Below are 24061 nucleotides of genomic sequence, written 5' to 3'. Positions count from 1 at the left end.
GCAGTTTGCAGAAATTTGTTTATTTGTCAGCTGATTTATATCACCAGTTGAGTCAGGTCTCTAGGACAGTGATCAGTATAGAACACGCCTGAAAATGTTGCTTACTCAAACTCATTCAAGCTTGCCTAGACTTAAACACGGCGGAATGGCCCATGACACGTGTTTACAGAATTCTATCCCTGTTGTCATAGCTGTCGCCATAGGCTCCCATGTATGGGAAACCACAGGGATCTCAGCTGGAAGCTGCTCTCAACCCATCTGTTAGTGCCAAGGTCAAAGATATCCGTGCAAGAGCAGAGAGCCCAGGGCGCGGGCAGACGCAGTGAGAGCCTCGTCTGCTTTTCTTTCTTGAGAAGCGCACTCCACAGACCAAGCAGAATCTCATGATGTTCCACCTCCGCTTTCCTGGCCGGGTGTGATTTTCATCATGGACCTCTCTGAGGGGAGACAGCATGGCCCCCAGGCCAGAAATCAGGAGACTTCCGTTTTTATTTGCTGCGTCACTAGCAGGGTCTGGTCCTTGGGTCAGGTACTCCGCCTGCTCAGACCTGCGTCCTCCCTTATCAGGAACCACGTCAAACTACATCAGAAGTTTCCAAGCGGTCTCAGCGGGGATGAGGACGGGGCGGCTGAGAGCGGGATTCTGTGGTGTCACACCACCTTCCGTCGGGGACTCTGTGCTCAGCTCCTGAGATGCTTTCCAGGAGAAAGAGCGCCTCTGTTTTGTTTGTTTAAGTTTTCCGTGACCGAGCTTGAGGACTTCACATGTCACATAACATGTGAGGCTGCGATTTCCCAACGGGGGTTCCTCCTGCGTACATGGCTTTGCTGCCCAGAGAGCTGGTGCTGCTCTTCTCGGCCTTAGGGCCGCGCTGATACAAAGAATGCGGTTGGTGGTGGGTGTGTGGTGGGAACAGTGAATTTTATAAAACTTCCGGAGAGAACAAGTGGCCTTAGGTACATTAATTAATCTCTGGATCTTGAAGATTATACTTTATCAATATTTTTATCCAAACTTTTTCCAGACTAACTTTAATTTCACATAGTGAAGATTTATAATCTCTAAATGCTTAAAGAACACTGACAGGCTAGTAACTATTTGAAAACAGCTGGGCCATAGTCATTACCTTAAAGGTAGTCTGCTTTTAGGAGATATATATTATATTAATATACTATATTACTATAAGATATATATGTATATATATATATATATATGCTCTAGCCCTTTAAAAAAGAGAAAAAGACCAAAAAGCTTGGAGAAAAAAACAGATTTTGAATTCCTAAGCGATAATATGGCTAAGTCAGAAAGAGTCTTTAAAAATAGTAATCTGCAAGATAAAGCCCCACAGACTCTGTTTATGACAGCTGGAATCAGCGATGTCACCTCACAGCTTATGATGGAAAAGAAATTCAGCAAAAACAACGGCGGTGAGAGGCACAGGTGGACATGATCAGAGGACGGCTGTAAACCGCATTAAGGGGCTGGGAAAACAGGAGCAGATGGCTCGGTTAGAAACGAGAAGATTGATGAGCCAGCCAGCAAGAGGCAGCCGGATGATGGAGCCGCCCTGGAAACCGTGGAGATGAGCTCACTGCTCTCTGTCACCCAGGACACCTCACAGGTCCACGCCTGGCCTCTCCCGAGGCAGCGGGTGGGCTGGCGGAGAGACACAGGCCCCGGGTTGAGTGACACTCCCACAGAAAGGCGGTCCTCTGTTAGGGGATCTTCCGTCTGCCATTTGGCTAACGTTGTGGGAATTGAGAAATGACAAGCAGCAGCTCTGATGCATCAAATGGAGCCAGGGCTGTGCTGTGCAGAGATAAGATAACGGGGACCTGAGTCATTGCTTTGAGGCTATTCCACAGCTGATAACAGTGCGAGCAAAGGACTGAGAGAGGGAATAACAAGTGCTCACGGGTTTTAAAAAAGGAAGCCCGGGCGGTTACGTGCAAGGATGATGCTCAACTGCACAGAGAGGCTAAGGCAGGTGAGACCAACAGGGAATTGCAAGTCTCCTTCTAGAACATTTGACTCCTCAGGCCGTCCGATGGGGGCCCCTTAAGATGTTCTGTCTGGTTCTCGTATGGAGTTTATTTTCTTACAGGGTTTTTGCTGGTTCTCACACCAACCTCAGCAAGTGAAGGCTGAGTGGTGACCCACATGCTGTCTCCGTTGGGGCGGCAGCCTGACTCCTAACCGGACCCGCTGCGGGAGGGGCTGGGGTGCACGGGGGCCGCTGGGAGCTGTTCTGTGTATTTGAAGGCGGTGGGAGGACGGGGCGGGTTCCGCAGAGAGGAAAAGCGGACGGGAAGGAACTGCATGGAGAGACCTTGAGAGCAAAGATCACTTTGGAGTGGAAGTCTGAGGATGTGGGAAAAAAATGAAAGAGACCAAAGAATCTGAGGAATTGGAAACGGTTAGGACCAGCCAAGATGTGACTTCAGTGTCCAGTGTGGGAAATTGCTGTGAAAGGAATGGAGTGTCCAAGGCTTTTGTCAGAGAGGAGCCCCACTCGGCAGGCAGCTTAAAGGGACCCAGCAAGGAAGGCCTCCAAAGGGGACAGGATTCATTTCATTTTTAATTTCTAAAATATTTTAATTGATTTTTTTTTTTAGAGAGAGAGAGAGAGGAGAGAGGGAGTGAGAGAAACATTGATATGACAGTGAAACATCAGTGATCAGCTGCCTCCCGCACAGCCCCCAGCTGGGGAGCTTCGCCATTCAGGGATGGAGCCTGCAACCTGGGCCTGTGCCCTGGCTGGGAATCGAACCAGCTCCCCCTCGATGGATGGGATGACACCCAATCAACTGAGCCACACCGGCCAGGGCGGAACAGATTTCATTTTCATTAGCCGGAGAAAATAGTCAAGTAGAAGATACCGTCCATTGTCCATCTACCTGTACCGGGCCCTTTGTGTAAGTCACTAAGTGCAGTTCTCACAAACAGGTGTCACGATCACGAAAAGGGAAACCGAGAGGGAAAGTGTGTGACTCACCCGGGAGCTGAGATGCGAGCGATTCATGTCAGTCCACGGGGCCCCGGCCTCGCCGCCGCATCAGGCTGCTTCCCACCTCACCGGCCCTCAGATCCCCCCGGGTCTGAGGGCAACCTCACACCATGACCGCTGCCACCCACAATGCTCTGCCTCGGCCAGTTGGAGTTAGAAGCTAAGAAGAGCTCCAGGTGAAGGCACTTGAAATTGCTCAAGTAAAATTCCACTCACGTGGCCAGGAAGGAAAAGGAAACACGGGTAGGGAAGATGCTGACACTCGGGACCCTCATCCGCGGCTCCGCATTCTCAGCGCTGGCTGCACAGGGGAGGAGCGGGGAGCCTCCAACCTCCCTCAGCCTTCGTCCCCCCTCCCCCCCAGAGAGTCTGCATGGACTCGACTGGGGTCATTGGCGTTCTCCCCACGGAGCTACTTCACCGGACCGCCCAGGTGGCCACAGTGTAGCCAAGTCCGAGCCCTGGTGCTCTGCCGGTTGAGTTTGACAGTGAGCGTGCCCCTGTGAGGTCGCCTCATCACTAGTGTGTTATGAACAGCAGATGCTGAGGAAATGTTTGGGAAATGAAGTTGATGAGCAGCAGAACGATGCTCCTGGTCAGCCCTAATGCCTTTAAGTGGGTGTTATTTCCAGGAATGTGTTATGCTTGTGTGTAGCGCCGGCAAGCCTCCGAGAGCTGGGCAGCAGGTACCTGAGTCAGGGTACCTGTGCGGTCTCCCCTGCAGCCAGTGTCCTCTTTGGGTGCAGAACCCCGATACTGAAAACACTACCGGATTCCCCAGGCCTTCGCATCCTTAGGCAAAGCATTGCAGCTCAATGATCGCGATCCCCGGGCGCAGCTGCTGTCTGGCGGCCTGATAGGCTGGAGGCCATAGTAGTTAAGGTCAGGGGTCTGAAACCAAGATGTCCTGAGTTCAAACCCATGGCCGGCTGTTGACTGCTTTCGTGACTGTGGGCCAATTGCTTGGCCTCTGAGTATCTGTCTCCCCATCTAGTCCATGACGCGAGGGTGTGATCATGCCTGCCTCCTAGGGACGTGGCAAGGCACAAATAGGTCTGTTTGTGAAACATTAGACCAGTGCCTGGTACGGGGAAGTGCCGTGTCATTGCGTATTATCATTGTGGGGAGAACGTTTTATTAACAGGAGTTCATAGCGCTGCCTATAAGCTTCTAGCAACACTTTAGCAGATTTTGAAGAAGTTAATGCATCTGGAAGAATCCACAGGAACGTGCCAGAGCGGGCTGTTCGGTGTCTGAGGACAGGTGTGAGCCGGGCAGTGCAGGCGATTTGGTCCTGCCCTTTGCCTTTCCCTGCCTCATCCACACTGAGGCCGGCCTCGCTGGCCACGATCCATGCGGGGGGATGCGTAGTGGTCACGCTGCCAGGAGCCAGGCAAGAGGCTGGGCACGTCAGGCCTCCGGTTCCTTGTTCTCCTCGCTTTCTTTTGCTGCCAAAGAAGAATAAGACAACACGGGCAGCCCACACAGCTGTGGAGAGAAGATGGCTGATTGCGAAATAATTTTGAAGGATCCTACGTCTCATCCCCCCAACCCCCTCCCATTAGGCAAGAGGACGAGTGCTGGAGCGAAACCTTTCCAAGTAGGAGCAGTGGGGACTGGCGCATGTGTGGGGCACGTGTGAGGAGAGAGATCTGTACTCCAGGGGCATCCAGGTCACTGCACGCGGGCTTCTTGGACCCGGTGGAGAGCAGGATGGAAGTCAGCTGCCGAGAGAGAATGTGAGATGGGAGGAATCTCTTACGTTAAGTAGTTATGAGTCTATTACATGTAAAGGTGTACAATGAACCTTAATCCAAGCAGCAAGTTCCCTCTACTCCTCGGGGCCCCTGGTGGAAGTCGGGACATGCCCCCCTGTGAAGTTCATGTCCTACTTTGCCGTCCTCTCAAGGAGATAATAGATCAAAGGCAGACTCTGAGGATTCGGGCCGGGTTATTTTGGGTTTCCAGCTGTGAATTTTCTGGATTTCAAAACTCCTGCCTGGATATTTATTTTTTCTCCTGGGAGAGAAGGGAAAAATCCCTCGCTTGCATTCCCACTGTCTAGGATATGAGCTGTTACAAGCCCTGTTGGCTGACCCCTCGGAAGAGGACATCGCATTTGACCAGCTCAGCGTTTCTCCCCCTTTCTCACTGCCGCCCTTACTGTACGGCACTCCCTGGAGACCGGGCGCCTCTGAGAAGCCGTGTAACGGGACCCGCACGGCGCCAGCTGCCCCTGCCACCTCCTCCCAGCTCCGCGGGCACCGCACCGCTGCCTCCCAGGCGCTGTGCAGCCAGTTACCGGCTGTGACTTTGGAAATGCCTCCTCTGGGTTTGGCTTTAAAAAAATTAACCTGCTGTTTTACAAAAAAAAAAAAAAAAAAAAGTAAAACGAATTTCACATTCCATTTCTCACGCAGTCAGTGGACTGGGTGGTTTCCAGAACCAAACAGTGCGAGTGGCAGTTTCTGGCCTGGGTGTGGGGACTGAGAGCTGCCGTGTCCCCGCTCCTGGACACGTGTGTTTGGAAACCTGAACCAGCACATGAGGCGGCCAACCACCTGGCGTTAGTGCCTGGGGCCAGTGATGCTGGACTTCTCTGCAACAATGGGGCAGGCATGTCCAACTGCAAAAGGTCACACATGTACTTTACATGTTCCGTGAGGCATCCACGCCTCGGAATAACGGAAACTTTTCTTTAATTCTATCTTCTCTTTCAGTAACTCTTCCTGGCGGGGCACTGCACCTTCCCATCTCATCCTTTATCTCTCTCTCTCTCTCTCTCGCTCTCTCTCTCTGGTCAATCTGTATGAGACTTCCTTGAATCAGTCTTTAAATTTATTTATGTTTTCTTTGTGTTTATTCTTGTGCGGAATGTACTGATTTCTTAAAATTTTATAGATGGCTGCAGGAACGAGTTAACTCTTCAGAGGTGAGCTGCTCAAACCTCTCCATGTCCTATGAGGGCCTGTTTTCTGACCTGGCCCCAAGGCAGTGATGGCGAACCTGTGACACGCGTGTCAGAGGTGACACGCAAACTCATTTTTTTGGTTGATTTTTCTTTGTTAAATGGCATTTAAATATATAAAATAAATATCAAAAATATAAGTCTTGGTTTTACTATGGTTGTAAATATCAAAAAATTTCTACATGTGACTCGGCACCAGAGTTAAGTTAGGGTTTTTCAAAATGCTGCAGCGCCGAGCTCAAAAGGTTCGCCATCACTGGGCTAGGGAAACCCCTGGAAGTTGAGCTCGGAGGCTGTGGAGCCTTCTGCTGGGGCCACACAGTGCCAACGTGACCAGATGGTTTGTGCCCACACGTGTGGTGCATGGTGAGCCTGTTTGGCTCAGTGGCTGGCATCTGAGGAGGCTGAGTGCTGCCTGCCTACTTGATTGGCCCCCAATAAAACCTGGGACATGAGGCTCAGGTGAGCTTCCCTGGGGGGACAGCGCTTCACAGGTGTCATTACACATCACTGTTTGTATATTCCCCACATCTGAGCAATCTACTGGTGGAGGACGCCTAGAGGCGTGAGTCTGGGCACTCCTGGAATCCATGCCCGTGTCTTCTTCCCCCTGATTTTAATTTGTAGCCTCTCGCTGTAACCAGGAGTTTCACACCTTTCTGAACTCCGTGAATCCTGCCAGCGAATCACTGATACACAACATATGTTTCTCTCTCCTACTTTTCCATTATGGTCATCTTCTAATTCAGGGCTCCTCAAACTTTTTAAACATGGGGCCAGTTCACTGTCCCTCAGACCGTTGGAGGGCCGGACTATAGTTTAAAAAAAAACAACTATGAACAAATTCCTATGCACACTGAACATACCTTATTTTGAAGTAAAAAAAACCAAAATGGGAACAAATACAATATTTGTATTTGCGTGTGGCCCATGGGCCGTAGTTTGAGGATCCCTGTTCTAATTAGACATTGTTCACATTCTTCTATTAGGATGGAGATGTTTTATTTCTATTACTTTATTTCTTAGAACATTTTAAACTGCCTTGAAGCTTCTTTCTGATTTTTAAAATGTACTTTTTCGTGTTTTGTCTGCAAAAATTTCCACTTGTTAAGCTTACTGGTTCTCAAATATGTTGGACTAGTACACAGTCATTGAGCAGTCGGCTACCTCTTCAGCACCGTAGACTCCACGGTGCTGGTGTCAGGCTGTGGGGATGTTTCTAAAGGTGGAGGTAAGTTTCCCCCCAATTTACTCAGGTCCCCATGAGTTTCTCTGACTCTGGACCCGAATGGAAATTCGATTTTAAACGCACAGAGAGAATAGGATTGGGGTTCCGCTATTATTTTATTCAGATCTTCCCCCTCTTCACTGCCCTGGGCTTCCACAAGTATTTGTACTGCATTTCCAGGTTAGTGCGTGGCACTTAAAATTTTCTCCAATTTTTGTTTCATAGGTTTAACAACAGTTGGGAAATAATATAAAATCTCATCACCTCTTTCCGTGCTCAGTCATGCTTTAGTGTTTAATGTACTGAAATGACTGCTATCAGCCACTCTCCTCTAGGTCAGCTGCCTGAATCACGAGGACACTTACTTGTTTCAGGAGTCCAATATATTTTCCAAGTAAATTTTTATCATTTACTTCAAATTTACAAATATGATCTGAATGCCATCTTGTTTTAGTGTCAACTTTTATCTCTTTTTCTTATATGTAGAAAGCTTAAGGTTATACATACATGGGCACAATTCCTTTGTGTGTAGAATCATAACAGCCAAAGTTATCAATAGTGGGTTATTCTTCTAGGGGGCCTACTCTTTGACTGGCATCTTGTCTACCTTAGTTTTTTCTAAGCCCAGGCCAAATCTTATTTTTATAAGAATTCTTATTAATAACTCAATTAGGAATATAAAGAGAACACTGTTTACCAGCTTCTAAAGAATTTGTAGACCTAATCCTTTCAGAATGTGAATAATTATAAGTATCATTGGGGATCAGAAGTATGGAGGGGGTATGGCTACTAGAAAAAAGGGAAACTATTAAAGAAAAAATGAAGACATTGATAAAATGTTTAATAGATTCTTTATTTCAGTTACATGGAAGATAACGGATGGACATAAAACCAACAGATCTCCTGGGAGAGGATTTTGAAAGTTCTCACACACAAGTAAGCAAGGTTGAAAAGGAAGTCATATGTCTAAACATTGCAGAGACTCCAGGGAAAGGCACAGCTTTAGAGTTCTAATTGACGTGACCAATAGTGTAAGCGAAACCTTAGAGATAAATCCGCAGTTTCGTGAAGAAGAAAACTGTAGATCTAAAGGGCAGTGGATGTTTTTGCCAGGATTTCAAGAGGCATCACTACTATTTAGCTTCTATTGAGTGTGGGGAACAGGCATAGTTTAGAGTGTTTTTCTAGAAGTATACCACTTTTCTAGTTTCTTGTACCCTTTATGGGTGATGGCAGTTGTCTTTGGAACCTCTCAAGCATCTGTATATATAAAAGCCTAATATGCAAAGTGTCCCCTCAGGAGTTTGATTGCTCCCTCTGACGTGCGCTGACCACCAGGGGGTGGTGCAAATGAAGGGAGGCCCTGGCTGGCAGCTGGCAGTCACTAGGGACCATACCGTGCAAGCATTTCGTGCACTGGGCCTCTAGTGTGAAAATAAAGAGAAACATTCATAAGACTTGTCAATAACTTTTAAAAATTGAGCTAATGTGTTTTTCTACCTGAAAGAGCAGATGTCAGTGTTTAGTGTGTATGTGCATGTGTGTGCATGCAAAAGAAAATAAAATTTAAAAAAAAACCTCCTGTCTTGGATAGTTAAGCAATACTATGCTTTCCTACTTTAATATGCCCAATGGTTTTGCTAGGCTGGTCATTACTATTGGCTGTCCTGTGAAGTTAGGAGGGACTATTAGAGACAAGGAAGATAACCTTGGAAAACAAATAAGGGTACTTTATCCCACGTTGTATTTTGTTCCCATCGCTCCCGCCTTTTTCATAGTAACAGGCTTCGGTGCCTATCTCCTTGTGTCTTCTGCCATTTCCCGGGCTCCTTCAGGTGCCCCGTACTCGGTCCTCATTTATTTGCGTGACTCACCTCATGTTTCCTGCTCGTATCTCCCTCGCTGTGTGCGCTGTGGGCAATCCAGGCTGGTTGTGTCGTTCACGTTGCTCCCGTATCCAGATCCCCTGGGTCCAGCCCTTCTTCCTCTTGCAGCCCACTTCACCTGCGCTCAGGCAGAAACTCTTTGAAATAAAATGGAATTAAAACAAAGAAAAGACATCTAAGTGGACCACATGCATCTACACGTGTGATAAAATTGTGTAGAACTGAATACGCGTACACACAGACGACTGCATATTTTTATAAGTGTGTTAATGACAAGTGTGTGTATTTTAAGGCTTATGGATTGTATCAGTGTAACTCTCCTGACTGGGATATTGTACTCTAGCTCTACAAGATGTTATTGTTGGAGAATACAGAGGAAAGTGTTCAGAGAATCTGTTATTTCTTCCACCTGCATGTGAGTCTACAATTATTTCAAAATAAAAAGTTAAAAAAGATGTAGAAGTGTAAACATAATTGAGAGTCTGAGTTTCACTTTGTCTTCTCTTGAGTTAGTAATCTTGGACAAGACTACAGATAATCACGCAGCCCCTTCACGGCTCCCCAGTTGTGAGTAAAGTAAATTAAATGCTACAGGCATTAGGGTCCTTCAACTACATTTGCTGTCAATCTTGAACTATTTTTCATTCACTTACTCCATCAGTCAATAAATCTTTATGGCCAGACACGTGCTATGAACCACTACCCTGTAGGCACCGGAGTTGCAGGCAGTGCGTTTCCCTGGCTTTCCTGTAGCTCGTTTTCCTGGGCTCGGTGTTTCCGTTCACTCACAAGTGCAGGCTGCTTCGTTGCTATCTTCTTATTTTGTGTTGCGATATGCCCAAGTGGATTCCAATTGCTTTAGACAGAATCCATGTTTTCAGGCAGAGAACTGTCAAGTTTAAAAATAAACATCAAAACCCACAAAGTTTTCAGAAAGTGGAGGAGCACACGAGCTACTGTGGGATGGAGCCCAGTGTCCAGGAACCAGGAAAAGTGTTTCCATTGCAAAGGCCCGTGGTGAACCAAGCGCTCACCGTCTTAAAGGGACTGAGGGCCTGCAGGTGAAGCTGCTCGGATAAGCCATTGCTGACAAGAGGAAATCTCACTAACGCCTTTTTCCTCTTTAATTCATTTTAAAAATATATATTGTTTTATTTATTTTTAAAAACATTTTTATTGATTTCTGAGAGGAAGGGAGAGGGAGAGAGATGGAAACATCCATGATGAGAGAGAATTATTGATTGGCTGCCGCCTGCATGTCCCACACTGGGGATTAGGCCTGCAACCCAGGCCTGTGCCCTGACCAGGAATCAAACCCTGACCTGCTGGTTCATAGATTGACGTGCAACCACTGAGCCACACCGGCCACGCCTCTTTCATTCATTTTTAATTATAGCTGACCTATAGTATCATATCAGTTTCAGGTGTACAACGTAGTGACTCAGCATTTTTACGTCTTGCAGAGTCATCACCACAAGCCCGGTGACCATCTGTCGCCGTGCATAGTTCTCACGCTATTGCCCGTGTGGACGTCACCTCCTCGTTTTATAGCGGACGACGCACTTCTCAACCCCCTTTCTGTTCATCCTCTCAGCCACCTCCACTCGGGATCATCCACTTGTTCTGGGATTTTGAGTTTGTTTCTGTTCCCTTTTGTTGCTTTTGTCATTAACATTCCACGTATAAGGCAGGTGGTACCTGTCTGTCTTCATCTGACTTATTTCACTTAACATGAGACTCATGGGGAGCTACAATGGGGCCATCTATGCATCTGACCAGGTCAAGGCGGCCCATGGCAGGCCTGACAGCGCAGTGACCGGCAGTCAGCACAAAGGGTGGCCGGATCTCAGGTTCGTAACTGGGCAGGTCCTGGTGGGTAGCCAAGCCTGCACGCCCAGGCCCACAGCTTGCTCAGCAAAGACTCACCTTCCTCCTCAGTGCGCTCTGTCCGTTGTTCTAGCGCTTCTAGGATAACATACCTTGGAAAGGTCAGTATTTTTTTCTAGAACCTTCCAGCCACACCCGCAGGCTGCAGAGGGCAAGCCCAGCAGAGCTCCAAGCACAGAACGCCTCATGCTATCTGCTTGCCCGCACGCCGTCTCATGTGCTGTAAATGTTCAGTATGACTTAGCCAGCGCCCACCAATGGGAAAGCAGCATCTGCCTCTGCACATGGCCTTTTAGCCAACCCTAGGTTTCCCCGCCCTGCTTTCTCCCACCTCCTTAATCTACCATCAGTGGATTTCACGTGCCTTCCTTACGTTTTCTCTGTTGATTCTAAACGCCTAAAAGAAACTGCAAATCTTCTGCTCACTGGAGCATTTTCTCACAAACTTGGCTCAAATAAACTCTTAGAAGACTTTTTTTGTAGGTTTGGATGCTAGTTTGTGGACTCTCATTAAACTATTATTTTTTTCTTTTATAAAAATTGACTGGAGTGACATTGGTTAATAAAAGTATATAAGCTGCAGCTGTACAATTCTATAATATTTGTATATTGTATTATGTGTTCACCACCCGCTTACTAAATTCTTAAGGTTCTTAAGTTATAGACTCTATTCTTAGCCTCAAATACTGCTACACTCATTATTTCATTCCTGGATATATCCAATCCTATTTTAAACTTGAATTGGATCATGGAAGATAGGATTAATTCTATTTTTATTTCAGGAGTATGCATGGGGGAATACAAAGGAAGAAAAATGTCAAAATAGTTTCTCTCTAATTGAACACTTTCCTTATTTTCCCAGTTCGACACAGGAAATGAGCTGGGGTTTGTTGTGTGTTTTTTTCCCAGCCTCTGTTTGTAGAGCATTTTTCCCAAATGAGGAAAACTGGTCTGTGGAGGCACATTAATAACTTTGCAAACATGGGCCCATCAAAGTGCATCAGATGAGGACCCGCTGCCCTGGTGCCGGCCAGCCAATCAGTGGAGACCACGCCCTGAAAGGACACACCTGGGAAGCTGCTGACTCTGCTATAGAGATCTTCCCCTGGGGCCTCCCTGAGATCTCCACCCTAAGGCCTTAGGACAGAGGAGCCAGGGGCCCTCCCTCCTAGGAGCACACCCTGCCTCTCCGTCCCCTCCCCTGCTCTACTGCCTGATGCCTTAGCTTCCTCACTCCCAGGGCCCTTCCTTCACCCCTGAAACTTGTTTCCTAAGCCCATTCCTTCTAGGAACTACTTCTTCCACTTCTGTGATTTACCCAAGAAATATTCTCTTACAAAATAGTGGGATTTTGGGGGGCAGAAACGACATTTGATGGCACCTCTCGCCTCATCGTTAGCATGTCTCTGTGATTACGGTGAAGGACTGTAGGTGTGAGATGAGGTGACTTGCCAACTTTCCTGCCTCCACCTCTCCCTTCTGCCTCCGAAAGACTGTGGGCTCCTTGTTCATGCGCAGCGTGTGTCATGGAAGGATCCGAGCTGCCGCCTCCGACTCGCACGGCCATGGCTGTTCCGGCCTAGACTCTCCCCTCCGGCCTCTCACTTTGTTCAGTTTGCAAACTTCTGCGTGGACCGGCTTCCTTTCTTTTCACACTGGATTTCTTGTTCGGTTATGCTGTTTTTGTTAACAATTCCATCAACATCCTTTTCCTTTGTCTTTCAACAAAAACACTCCCTCTAGAGCAGCAACACCGCGGGAACCCTTTAATCTGGTGGAGAAACACATGGGCATCGAGGGCACCAGCAATGAAGACTTTAGTCTCAGGGGTTTCTTCAACACGAAACTTTTTCCTTCTGCTTGTTCACTATTAAACTTTGGAATTCTCCTCCAGTCTCCCTCATGTGATTTGATCGATATTGTGGATCTCAGGGCTCCGTTTTCTGGATGCATGGATCTGGGACATCCGCACATTTTGCAAGGACAAATCTTGGGAGCTGTGCTGGAAAGCAAATATGCTAGGAAATAGTTTAGCTTTGTTTTCTGAAAGGCCACTCTGTAACCTGTGGCTATCCCATCCCTTCACCAAACTCCTGACTGCATTTTCAACTTGGCTTTGAAGAACCAGCTGCTGAAAGCAATAAGTCAGCAGCTGAAAATGATGAATGAGGGACTCACTGGAGTCAGATGAAATAGAGGAGCTTTTCAACAATGTTAGGTAGGCAGCTGGGGATGGGGAAAGGGTGGTGACTGCTGGTAAGGGCATGAATATATATATACTAGAAGCCCAGTGCACAAAAATTTGTGCACTGCTAGGGGGGAGGGAGTCCCTCAGCCCAACCTGTGTCCTCTCACAGTCTGGGACCCCTCGGGAGATAACCACCTGCTGGCTTGGGCCCACTCCCCTGGTAACAGATGGCATGCCCAATCCCATGGTGTCTGCCCCGCCTACCCTGCCCCACACATGGCAGGCCCAGATCCCACGCTGGGGTGGGTGGCGGCTGGGAATCCTGCTGCTGCGAGCCCCAGGCGGGGCAGCACAGCGGGATCTGCAGTATGCAAATTAGCCACCACCTTTGTTGGCGGTTAATTTGCATATTGCGCTGATTAGCCAATGGGAGGCGTAGCAAAGGTACGGTCAATTACCATGTTTGTCTATTATTAGATAGGATATACAGTAGCCATTATGCTTACCTGTTTGAATTCTATTTGAAACCTTCTTCTTAGTATAGATGCACTTTTAGAACTTCTTATTTCGTGGAGCACTACTCACAATATGTCAGAACCAGCATTGAATGAGTGTCAGTTCTGTGCCAGCCCCGGGTGAGGCTGGGAGCATCCGCCGGGGAGGGGTGAGTTGCGATCTCCCAGCACCACCTGGGGACATCATGACCTGCTTGCCATAGCATCGCACTGTCTGTGGGTGTGCCTGGCATTCTGGGTTTCAAAACCTTTTTATAGCGTTCCTCCTGTGGCTCATGCTGACTCAGATGGAATATTCTTCAGCGTGCTCCTTTCCAAGTGCTACTTACACACCTGTCGCTCACGGCTCTCTTCTGCTCTGGTTTGATTTATTCCATTTGCCAATGTTCCCTGGTTCCTGGCCTAGTTAATGGTCTGTTCATTTGTACATAAACATTTACACAAGATGGAAAAGATGAAGTAATTTAAACTTGGTCCCTTGTTTCCCCCGCAATGTGAATTGGGGATCACTACACTCCTTCAGTGAAAGGTTGGTTATTCATTGGTTGACTCTCTGCGTTTTTTATAGCTTCCAGGCATGTTTAATACCTGTGATTAACTGAATTTTTCAGGTTCACATCTGCATTTAATCACACGTAATTGCCCGTTTCCCAGCCTGGTCAGTGTAGCATTGCAACCACTCGCCCTTCTTCCCCCACCTGTGCGGTCAGGGACTCACAGGCAGTTACACGTTCTCTCTTTCACAGCCGTCGAGCGGCACTTAAATAATATTTAAGAAAGTTACATTTCTTTTGAAGTGGTCACAGGAAGCACATGCCTAATGTACATAAACAGAAGGGCCAAGGCGCTGGCTGGGAGGCCTGGTGACTTACAGAGCCCTGTGTCCACAGAGAAGCGTGGGCCCGGGGAGGATGAAAGGCTCATTGGGCCCCGTAGCCCCAGAGTTCCCAGTGAACACGCCGGGATTGAAAGAGCAACTTCTCTCCAGTCCATGTGGCCTGGTTTTTTTTTTTGCTACCGCTCAACGACCTTGTGAGAGGTCCTTGTTTCAGCCTAAACACTCTGTCTCACTTCCCAAACCCCACTTTTTCAGTCTTTTGACCACAGAGAATGAAACCTTAAAGATTAACCATACTTTGGGTAAAAGGGAAAATGGGCTCATTCCACGTTTTCCCCTCGTACTGAACAGGATCATTCAAACCAATTCTTCCATTTTTCTCTGAGTTCTCCATAAACCTGCCACAAGGGATTTAATAAGGAAGAAAAATCACATGAAAGCAGGACAGCGAAACATGCGGTAATGTCTGGCCACTATATTTTTGGCAAAACTTGATCTAATCCAGGAATTTACATCTCTTCCAAAATCGAGTATTTTTGTTGGTGAGGGTAAGTAGGGGGAGGACATAAACAATCATGCTGGGATTTTAATTGACTGAGAAATGGGACGTGAAAAATAGCCTCCATTTTTTTTTTCCAGTATGAAGGATACTGGACTATGATTAAAAATTATGAAGGGCTTCTGTGAAATTCATACACTTAATCAAATAAACCTCACAACTAAGTTATTCTTGACACATTTAATGGTGATACTGACCACTACTGCTCTAGGAAGTGTTAGGCACATTATATGTAAAAGGACACGTAAGGACTGAAATCAATGTCCCTGATACATAAAGAAAACCCTCATTGTCTTTCTTAATTCACTTAAAAAGCCCAGAAATCATTGTGCACCTACTATGTTAGATCTTAATTGCCCTTAAGTCAAGAATGACATCTCGCTGTACCACTATTGCGCAATATATTGGCTGGTGATTGGTAGCTACTCAGAGTTGATACCAAAGTGAAGAGTGTGTGGGGCCTGTGACAAGAGATCTAGAAATGACTTCCTTCGGAGGTTCCCAGTTTGTGTAACCATGGTTACTGAATGCGTTTTCTCAGATTAGTTCAATCCACAAGGACCTCGGTTAAATTCTCTGTGAGGTGACATTTGTGTTTTCAATCCCAGCCTCTACCTTTCACAATCAGGAGTCCTTAAGGGGCTCAGGTTACACTCTGCCCTTTAGATCCAAGTGGCTGCGGGTGGGTATGTGGAGAGACCCTGACCATCCGCGGGGCGGGGACCAGAGGTGCCTCAGCGAGTCTTGGGGAGGAAGCAGGATGGGCTTTGCGCTGAGGCCATCTGGAAGCGTGGCGCCTAGGAAGGGTGGGATGCGAACCTGGGCCTCGGGTGAAGGAAGGACCTGGCCTGTTGGCACTTCAGGGGCCAAATCTAAGCCCCTCTGTTCCGTGGTCACAGGAGCAGGCGACCGGGAAGAAGCCAAGGATGGCTCCTTCTCTCTGACCATTTAGTCACCTGAAACCAAACAGGGTCACGTGCGGAGTTGACTTCCAGGCGACATTTCTATCTTGTTCCTGGCTGAAGGCGTCTGTTTGCTTGTGCACCTCACACCCAATCAAACGTGGACCTGCGCCGGCTGCCGAGAAAGTGAGGGTGTTTTGGTGGAGGAAATGGGGCCAAGCCTGGAGTCGCAGGTCAGCTAGACCCGGCTCCCGGTGGCTCCCAGGGGGTGGGTTACGTAGGGCCAAATTATTGGTCATGGCGGCTACAGGATGGGGTCCTGGGCTCCCCTGATTGGTGAGGGCCAGGGAGGGGCGTGGGTGATCGTCACATCAGGCCCTAATGTGAGGCTGGTTTCCTGAGCGGGTGGGTCTGTGAGGCTGCTCTGCTCTCATGGGCCTGGGGTGAAACACAACCGAGGTCAAGGTACCATCTTCAGCCTGACTGAGCTGTCTATGACGCGGTGGGAACTCTATTTTTCTGCCAACGGCCATTTGGGTATTTATAACATCATTCTCGGGCCATACAAAATTACCAGCTTAAGAATTAGTCTGCCACAGCTGGTCAAACATTTAATGAGCTCACCCCTAATGCCTCGGCAGGGCCAGACCCAGTGAGTTCTTGGGCCTCATGCGGCCAGAGGGCCGGATGTCCCTCACCCCTGCTTATGGGGTCAACAGACCCGAGGCTATGTTCTTGACACAGTTTGAGGCTGACCAGAATCTGAGGCCCTACGGGTGTAATGATTAAGAAAGGGCGTGGGCGGGCAGAAGGAGAAAGGGTCATGTTTAGACAACGGATTTTCTGGGCCGTTACTGTTTATTCATGCCTCTTTCCAAATGAGGTCACATGCAGCCTCAGAATCCTGATCAGGCAGCAACTGTCCACACGGTCAGGCTTGGGCATTAGAGATAAATCCAGTCCCTGCCCTAGGAATAGTGTGATTTCAGGGCCACGGGAGACGCAGCTGGCTCTAATTTAGATTTCCTCTTCGCCTTCCCCATAGAAGTTTCCCGCCACTCCCACACTGATGTGTGATACCATCTTTGACAGACAATGCACCTGTCCCTTCAACAATGAGACAATATAAATCACTCTAACATGTCCTTCCAGCTTCCTCCTCTCTGCGTCCTCCCCCTGTGCTCTTTAAAAGCAGTTCTCAACCTGTGGGTCGCGACCCCTTTGGGGGTCGAACGTCCCTTTCACAAGGGTCCCCTAAGACCACCGGAAAACACACATATAATTACATATTGTTTTTGTGATTCATCACTATGCTTTCATTATGTTCAATTAGTAACAATGAAAATACATCCTGCATGTCAGATATTTACATGACGATTCATCACAGTAGCAACATGACAGTTATGAAGTAGCAACGAAAATAATGTTATGGTTGGGGGTCACCACAACATGAGGAACTGTATTAAAGGGTCATGGCATTAGGAAGGTTGAGAACCACTGCTGTAAGCCATCCCCTATGCTCATGCCTCCTTTAGGCACTAACGTTATTATTTTTGTTGTTGTTGATAATCCTCACCTGAGGATATGTTTCCATTGATTTTTAGAGAGAGTGGAAGGGGGGGGAGAGACAGAGAGAGAGAAACATCAGGTGTGAGAGAGACACATCCATTGGTTGCCTTCTGCATGCGCCCGGCACCAGGGATGGAGCCTGCAACCTAGGTACATGCCCTTGACTGGAACTGAACCCGAGACCCTTTAGTCTGAGGGCCGATGCTCTATCCACTGAGCCAAACCTGCCAGGGCTCGGGCACCGACTTTAAAAGAACTTCTCCCAGAACTGGGACTTGAAGCTGCCCTCCTATTAAGTGACGAAATGGTGATCTACATGTATTTTACCACAGTAACCCGCGTGGTGGTATCATATCACCATTTAAGCACTTAGAGCAGAACTCTAGGGGTAAGTGCTAGAAACTGGGTACAAAGAGATTAGTCGCTTGTGGAAGGACGCACAGAGTAAGTGGACACAGAGGGATGGAGCCATGCCCTTAAATGCCTGGAAAACCCTTCTATGTTGGCTTTTCTTTCGGGCTTCACATCCCTCAGCCCAACACCGTCAGAAGCGCCTCTACGGGCCTGGGTTGGTCCTGCCTCTGTATTTTCTTTCTGGACCTGCCTGCCACACGGGGTGGCAAACACTTGCAACATGACTCATGCAAATGAGGTGGTACATATTAATTTAATTAATTTAAATTAAATTTTGATCCACGCATGCAGCTATAGCACAACTTCAGTACCCGATGCGATTAGATCTTGTCAGTAGCGTCTTCATGTTTATACTTTGCTTTTCTTTGGTTTCAATGAGCATGATCTGAGGAAAGTTTTCTTGTTTTCTGAGCTAGTTTCCTAAATGTAGGATGCTCCAAAGTTTCTTTCTCGAACCATGCCTTCCCTATACTGTAACCCTTGGCAATAATACTCACTCCTGGGCCCTTCGATACCTCTTTTAGATGAATGGCCAATCCTGACTTTCAGGCACTCTCTCTCTGATTTTCTAGACACCTTCCCAGTTGCCTAGTGCGCATCCCTGCTGTGCATACCGCGGTGCCCAGGTCCATGGCAAGAACAGAGGCAAATTCTTCCCAAGTTCCCGGTGTTCCCCGTCTCTGTTCACACCCTTTCAATCCCTCAGGGTTAGGGCTTCTAATTCTTCTTGGGTGAGCATCTATTTTATCTGCTCCTGCTTGACATCATTTGCTGAGTTTCACTGGTCCTGTCTTGCAAACATCCCAAGTTTGTTCCCACGTTTTGGCTTTTCCACCTGCATCTCCATGTCTGGGATTTAAACCTCACGTCCCACAGAATGGTTTGTCGGAATAATGTACGGTTCTCTAATGGCCACGCTGCACCCAGCCTCCCGCCCACCGCTACCCAATTGATTACTTACAAGCCTTGCTCTGAACATCAGTTTTCACGTTTGCAAAATTTAGAGGCCTCCTGATTCACCTCATGGAGAGCCCATGCACTTTAGTCTGGATTTTGGCTTCGGTACTCTCTCAGTTACCATGTCCATTTCTCCTTTCTGCACGAAGTCTTCCTAGTCCTGTTGATAAGAAAAACAAACATCTTCCTCCAATTCCCACAGTGCTATCCCTTCCTATCTCGCTGAATTTTCACTTACATGCACATCTCGTGACTTTCACTAGTTCCATAAATGGAGAACATCGTTTTATTTACATTTATAACCCACAATACCTGGAATGGAAACTTAAAAATCATAGAACTTACATCATTTCAATTCAGACCTTAACTACTTTTAAGTGTAATTTTTAGTGCTTCTTTCATACCAAGCTCTCCAAGGCTTTGGGGACACAAGAGGGAAATGTTATGTTTTTCTGTTACAAGGATTTCAAAGCCCTGTAGGGAAGACATTCTAAACAACATTTAAAAATAAAGTGTTATGCTACATTATTAGATTTATGTCTTTCGTACAGTCTGGCGCCAAGGAGAGCGTGATCAAACAAGAGTGGGCGACTCAGGAAAATTTAGCCGTGTAAAGAGTGTTGAGTGATCTGGTGGTTAAACTGCCCGAGCGAAGAGTTGGTTCAGGGTCTGAAGATGGCCGTGTGCCCAGGGGCATGGGAGTTCCGGCCGGGTCTGTGGGTGTGAAATGGCATGGCACTTAGTGGAAAACGGCATGTCTTTCTGTGCCTGGCACACAGGTTACTAACCCAGAGGGAAGTCAGGGGAGCGGGGAGGGAAGCGGTTGGACATGAAGCCTGAGCTTCACGCGTACTGGAGAAGGACCTTGCTGTCATCTCACCTGGGCTTCCCCGGGAGCGGAGCCATTCACGACTTTAAGTAGGAGACTCCCTACTGTTCTCCACAGTGGCCGCACCAATCCGCATTCCCACCAGCAGCCACTAGGTTCCCTCTTCTCCACTCCCTCCTCAGCACCTGTGGTCTGTCCATCAGAAAGAATGTGTGCGCCCTCATGTTCATAGCGGCGCTATTACAATAACCAACATCTGAAAGCAGCTCCAGAGCCCATCAGTAGATGAGTGGATAAAAAAAGGTGGTGCATTTACACAACGGAATACTATGCAGCTGTAAAACAAGAAGGAATGCTCCAGAGCCCATCAGTAGATGAGTGGATAAAAAAGGTGGTGCATTTACACAACGGAATACCTATGCAGCTGTAAAACAAGAAGGAATGTGTATCCTTTGGGACAGCAGGGAGGGACCTGGAGAGTATAATTCTAAGCGAAATAAGCCAGTCAGAGAAAGACCAGTACCTCACTCTTATGTGGAATCTAATGAACACAATAAACTGATGACTAATATAGGACCAGACCCTGGATTCACAGAACAGACAGGTCTCAGAGGGGAGCTGGGCGGAGGGGCCCAGAAGAGATTAGCTAAAGGACGTAGATGCGCAGCCCACGGACACAGACATGTGCTGAACACCTGGGGCGGGGCAGGGCTGGGTGAGGGAGGCAAAGGGGAGGACAATGGGGACATCTGTCATAGTGTCAACAATAGAAAACTTTTACGTGGGGGCGGGGGGGAACTTCATTAGATTTGGTTTTTAGAAAGTTATCTCTGGCGGGAAAAGGAAAGGATTCAATATTGGAGGCAGCGAGGTAATTTAAAAGGTTGTTGCAGTATTTCAGGCGAGAGAGACCAAGTCCTGCCTAAGGCAGAGCAGAGAGGGTGCCGAGAAGCCCCCGTGGACGGGTGGTGGGTGCTGAGAGGGTTAATGAGGAAAACGTGCTGAGGAGGGACTGCCTTGGCAGGAAAGGGGTGGGCGCATTCCCTCCTCCCATGTTTGACTCCCTGAACTTGTGGGGGTGTCTAGACCGTCCAGGCTGACCCCGAGGTAGCTGAATACAGAAACATGGGCGTCAGGAGAGCAGTCTGAGCTGGAGCTATCACTTGAGGTTCATCAGCTTTTCTGTGAAAATATAAACATGGCTTTGGGACAGGATGTAAGGACTGATGGGCCTGAAGTCTTTTCAGCGACTCGTCTTCTTTCTTTCTGTTGGGAAGAGAAGGTTTACGCTCAGAGAAAGCTAATCACACCTCTCCTGCTCTAGGCTAAGGGCGGGAGGGCGATGCAGGAAGACAGTGATTGTAATATCTATTAGAATAACGATAGTATCTGCTATTCTTTCCTAACTACAGGTTGAACATTAAAGAGAATTTGTCTCAGTGTATACCTGAGGAATAATGTATTCAAAACTGAATCATGATGTTGGAACGTTTTTAATAAATGCAGAATGAGATTGTCTGGTGCCTTACTCCCAAGTGTGACTTGGTAAAGTAGGTTCCAGCCCCAGACTCTTCTTGTTCTGTTAGGACAGCGGTTCTCAATCGTGGCTGCACATTAGAATCACCTGGGAATCTTTAAAAAATCCTGATTTCTGGGCCTCATCCTCCGAAATCGGGATTTTACAAAGATTCCCAGGTGATTCTAATGCGCAGCCAAGGCTGAGAACCGCTGTGTTAGGAAATCAAGTCTTTTCGGAGACAGAAATGAAACTCAGGTGGGTACAGCGTTTGCAACGTGCATCTCCTGCGGTCCGGCTTTGGTCCTAAGGTGCTGAGCTTTTCCCATCCTCACAAATAATTTTCAGAAATCCTCAGGCTCAGAAAATACTTGTATCACTTCCCACCAGATTGTGTATGTTTCACTTATGCCCACAATGGTGGTATTAACTATTCATTCATAATGTCTAGCACCTTCTCTTTCATTAGCATTGATCAAGGCCAAATGACTTGATTTTATTTTTATATTTATTGATTTCAGGGAGGAAGGGAGAGGGAGAGAGAGAGGAACATCACTGATGAGAGAGAGTCATTGATCGGCTGCCTCCTGCATGCCCCACACTGGGGATTGAGCCGGCAACCCAGGCGTATGCCCTCACCGAGAATTGAACTGTGACCTCCTGGTTCATAGGTCGATGCTTAACCACTGAGCCATGCCAGCTGGGCAAAATTGCTTGATTTAAGAAAATTAAATGTATTGGAGTGACATTGGTTAACATGATATAAATTTCAGGTGTACCATTCTATCATACATCATAGGTACATGGCATTGTGTGGCCGCCACCCAAAGTCTAGTCTCCTGCCCCCATATATTTGGCCTCCTTTATCCTCTTCACCCTCCCCCCACATGTACTACTTGAGGCTGTCCTCACGAGGGGCAGGTGAGGTCGGGATCCTGGCCTTTACCGCCTCCTCCCCCGCTATCCTCCCCGCCTGCGAGCATTCCGGCAGCCCCGTCCATGGCCCTGCGTTTCCCAGGGAGTAAGTATCCCGTGACCGCCATGAGCCTTACCCTCCCTGCGAACCCTGACCTTGGCTGCCTCTGACCATCTTCCCGTTCCTGGGACAGGTGGCACTCAGGTGAGCCACTCCACTAACTCTGAGATGGGGCAATGATCCGTGGCCGTGGGGTAAGGTATGGGGGGGAGGGGTGTGGAGGGAGGAGGTTTCCTCTCCTGAGAGATGACTCTTGTTGTTTTAAATGACAGTTCACATTCCATAGTATTTTGTATTCGTTTCGGGGGCAAGATGATCCCCTTGGATGCACCTCCCTGTCTGATCCTCTCTGTGTCTCTGCAGACCCTCCCAGGGCCCGAGCGTCCAGGAGGCTGGGAGCTGGTCCAGCGGGACCGCTGTGTTTGGGGTTCTGCTGGGAGGTTAAGGAGGAAACACCTTCTGGGAGGCTTTCTAGTGTTTCCTTTTAAGGCTGAGTCCCAATGGCTGCAGGTTTTGGACTCCATTAAATCGGTGGAGCAGGGATCACGAATCCTTGTGGTGCATGGAGAGAGGAGGTTTTGCTGCTCACCGTCCCGGAATTCCTCTCTCAGGACGCGGAGAGCTTCCTGAACTCGCGTTTGAGGGAGTTTGTCGTTTACTCAGAGGTTCTGACTCCCGCTGCTCTCTCAGGGCAGATGGGAATGTAGCTCCCACAGGTGGCCCTTCCTGGTTTGCTGCTTGCAGCACCCGGTGCCGGGTGGGAGTGGTGGCGAGGAGGGTCTGGCAGCTGCCTGCGGAGACTTTGTGGTGGGCTGGTCAGGAACTGTGTCTGGTTTTACTTGTGGTCCTTTTACAGGACACTGGTCCTTGGACAGCTGAGTGCGCCTGAGTAGACAGGTGACAGGCCCTGGTTATCTCTTCAGAAACCATCTACTCGCTTTGAAATATTGAAAAGGCGAATTGAACTAAAGGACAGAAGATTAAAGGGTTAATTCACATCTTTAACCTATCTGAAGAGTAGGGCTGTTAGCAACCTTTGTAAGAAATTACCCCCACAGAATGCTCGCATTTGTATAAAATTATGATGTAAATGTGTGTGGATCTATAGACATTTTTAGCAACTAAAATCATTGTGAGCTTTTTTGCTTATTTTGTAATCTCTATTATTGACAGTATTACAGATGTCCCACTTTTCCCTCATTGACCCTTTCGAGCCCACCCAACCCCCACCCCAGGCCTTCACCACTCAATTGTCTGTGCCCATGGGTTATGCATATGTGCATACATGGTGAGCTTTAGAAGTCTCACTCACATGCTCTAGTTCTCAAGAACCTTGAGAGTGAAGTTCAGGTCTTGCTCACTCTGCTTTTCAGAGATTGGCTAACTACACACTCTCTATTGGAGATAAGCTGAGTTTTTATAACCACGGTGGTGTTAGGTGAAGGAGCGACAATTTGGCCAGAGTCTCAAGTTCACACTTCAAGAGAGCTTCCCATGGCTCAGATTTCACTGGAATTGTCTACTGGATTTTTTTCTGACCAGTTCAGTTCAACATTCTAATTACTAAATACTAGAGGCCTGGTGCACAAATTCGTGCACTGGTGGCATCCAGCCCTTCCCCTGCCTGATGGGGGCCATGAGGGGTAGGCCAGCTGGGCTGGGGGCTGATCAGGGGCTGGGGCGGCCAGGGCGAGGGGCCGAGGGTGTTCTAGTCATTCTGCGATTCAGTCTATTTGCATATTATCATTTTATTATATAGGATGTTCTAGCTTGCATTTAAGAAGGAAGATTGGGTGTGGCCAGTATTTGATGTGTAGGGGA

The 24061-nt window shown here is 47.9% G+C and overlaps 1 long non-coding RNA gene across 1 annotated transcript; it reads left to right on the top strand.

The window, feature by feature from the left end:
* The first annotated feature begins 1898 nt into the window (after window positions 1-1898).
* LOC107182798 lies at window positions 1899-12118 on the top strand. Its single transcript, XR_001513531.1, has 3 exons — window positions 1899-1988; window positions 7118-7207; window positions 11887-12118. It is a non-coding gene; the product is annotated as an uncharacterized LOC107182798 (long non-coding RNA).
* The last annotated feature ends 11943 nt before the right edge of the window (window positions 12119-24061 follow it).

This window comes from Myotis davidii, unplaced genomic scaffold (assembly GCF_000327345.1).
Source record: "Myotis davidii unplaced genomic scaffold, ASM32734v1 scaffold496, whole genome shotgun sequence".
In the NCBI taxonomy this organism is placed as follows: domain Eukaryota; kingdom Metazoa; phylum Chordata; class Mammalia; order Chiroptera; family Vespertilionidae; genus Myotis; species Myotis davidii.
This window is presented reverse-complemented; position numbering and strand designations above follow the sequence as displayed.